Raw genomic sequence first — 2,988 nt, forward strand, 5'->3', positions numbered from 1 at the left:
CCCGTCCAGAAGACCTATACAATTTTTTTCTTTTTGATTTTTTACCTGGATTACTGAGATGCATCAGGACTTCTCACATGACGTAATCGTTCATGGGTATCCATCATACGCATTCAAAAAAAAAGACATAAAAACAAATTAAATATTTGTACCCCAAGGGTACAATTTGAACTTATGTAACATCTCAGGTTGAGTATCAGTCCTGAGTTCAGACCTGGGGTCTTTCTGTGTGGAGTTTGCATGTTCTCCTCATGCTTGCGTGATTTTCTCTGGGTACCCTGGTTTCCTCCCACAGACCAAAAACTTGCAGGTTAGGCTGCCTTCAGACCCAAGCCTGCTTTGCAAAAGAGATTTTTTTTCATTTCTGAGAGTGTATGTTACTACCATACAAATCTATTGTGTTACAATTTAGTACATGCAAAATGAATGCAGTATTACAGACTTTTGCCACTTTTGAGTAAAGCAAAATAGCAAGAGTACAACTAAGAAAATCGGAAGCTCAAGACTAACAAGGATGGAATGAAGGCCATTTAAGCAAATAAACAGACATGTAAGGCTACGAGCATGTTTTCACATTTCCATTAATACTTAAATGACCTTTAAATAAAAYGTGGAAAGGCTGCACATGAAGCCAAATAATCTCTGGTAGAGTTTATCCATTTGATACACAATCACTTCATTTGTTATGTTCTCAGTATAATTCATCAGCTGAACATGTCTCATTACTGAAGTTCCTCCAGCTGTTTGGATTATAATTCCACGCTCTTCCAATTTGTTCTCTGGCTCCATTCAGAGTTGGAGAGCAAGTGTTTGAACTTTTCTGTCATAGTTCCTAATGATAACATGATTAAAACATTACTAGTGTGCATTAGAGTTAATTAAAAGCATATTGCATCCTTCATGCTTTCATATGCAGTGGGAGCTCGAACTATTCAGCTGTGGTGAAAACTGCAGCCCTTTTTTTTTACTCTGTTCTAAATTTCCTTTCCAGAGAAAATGTTTGCTTTAATTTTCAAAAAACATGCTCTTCTGGATATTCAGGATGCCCAGAAATAAACAAAACAAATCCCCAAAAGCTGAATTTAACTCACCGCTAGATATTTTATTTTTTCACTTAGTAAAATGAATCCAGGTAATATAAATTGTGGGGAGAAGGTGGATGAGCCAAAGGCTGAACAGCAGACAGGAGACAGCAGAGGCACGCACACATAAACTTTACTGACTTACCAGTTGCAGCAGGGAAACATAACAGGGCTGCTGAAGCAGGGAATTCAAATAAATCCCAGAGCAGATGGAGATACAAAACATGGCAGACGACAAACGGGGGAGAAATAATGACACGGATATGACAGTGAGTAAAGTAAACCAAGCAGAACATATACTTAGGAAACCAAATCCACAGTAAACAGCAGGTGAGTGGTAACCAGCTGACAAGGGCTGAGTGTGGCTGATGGACTTCAACAAGTTAGGTGTCAATAAAAAGGACATTTTAGGAGCCCAGAGAACAAAGTTTAAGTAAATACTTATCGATCGGGGAAACAAATTACAAAAATGTTTAAAATACCCCAAGGCTAATTAATAATTATACTCATTATTGCAATCAGTGCCAAATTATATTCAACTAAATGTGTGTTAAAGGAACAGTTTGGATTTTTTGAAGTGGGCTTCTGAGGAGTTGACATGAACAGTCAGCATCTTACCTGCTTCAGACATCAATCCAAGCTTTGTCAGTTTGGAAAAAAAGGCAAATTATAATCTATGCTACTTCATATGGGGTCAGTTTTAAAACAGATTATGAAGTCAGCTGCTTTGAAATGGTGTTCTGTGGAAAGCTTATTAACCATTAAAGGCGTACTTGTAGAAAGAACGTGAACAACCTCCATTTGGAGAAATGTAGTTTAATTCTGATCTGATTAATGTGCCAATAGCTAGTCTAATCTCACCTGAGAGAATATCTGCTTCATTTTCCAAACTGATGACACACTGACCAATTTCAGCTGCAGGTAAGATACTGACAATGTTAGGATTTAGGGCAGGGAAGAACCCAGGGTGCTGGCAGAGTCAAAGCTCTTAAAAACAAAGTATTTATTAAACAAAAGATGCTGACAAGGAAGCTCAAAAACTCACTTGACATGGCGTGGCAAGACAAAGCACAACGGACAAGGAAACCATACAGGCTGTGAACAGCACGATGATCTGACAAACTCTGAAGACACGACACAGAATATAAGAGAAGACAAGAAACACCTGGGAAAGAAACAGGAGGAACAGGTGAGAGTGGGCGGGGCTGGAGCAAAGACAGGAGGAAGTAAACAGAAGGATAAGACAGAAAAACAAAATAGAACCAACATTAACACAGACCATGACAGATTCCTGAGATAAGGTGTACAAAACACCACTTTGAAAATTCAAACTGCATATATGAAAAGTTGTATGTATTGATGTAAATTACATGGATTTTCCCACATTTTGTATTCATACAGACGTTTAGGGTAATCTTAAGGATTAAAAAAAAACTGTCCGTCTCAGAGCTGACGGGCTGCAAGGAAAATAATTTTATGGATTTCTGAGTGTAAAAATGCAGGCAAATGTCCAAAAGGGTTGACATGTATGAGACTGCCACCCGCGTAATTTACACGGGGGATGGGGGGGTTATAACCCCCCCAATAATTTGATCCAGTCAATATAAACCCCCCAATAAAATTGCGTCATTTAAGTATACATATATTATATCAATAATTGATTTTCTTTATTCGTTTACATTTTTTAGTAAAATTGCTGCGTGTTTTAATGCAACCACCCCCCGCCCCGACCCCTGCAAAAAACTTGGTATCACCCACCCGCTGTCTGTACAAGTGGCCGGCTCACGGCTGTGCCTGTACAGATTGTTGAGGAAACAGTTGCTGGTGTTGAGTGTGGTTCAAAGGAAATGAGGAGTGCCCAAAAGTGGACAACCAACAGTTTTTAATTGTTGGTCAACTACACCCC

The sequence above is a fragment of the Austrofundulus limnaeus genome, unplaced genomic scaffold (assembly GCF_001266775.1).
Source record: "Austrofundulus limnaeus strain Quisiro unplaced genomic scaffold, Austrofundulus_limnaeus-1.0 Scaffold63, whole genome shotgun sequence".
NCBI lineage: Eukaryota > Metazoa > Chordata > Actinopteri > Cyprinodontiformes > Rivulidae > Austrofundulus > Austrofundulus limnaeus.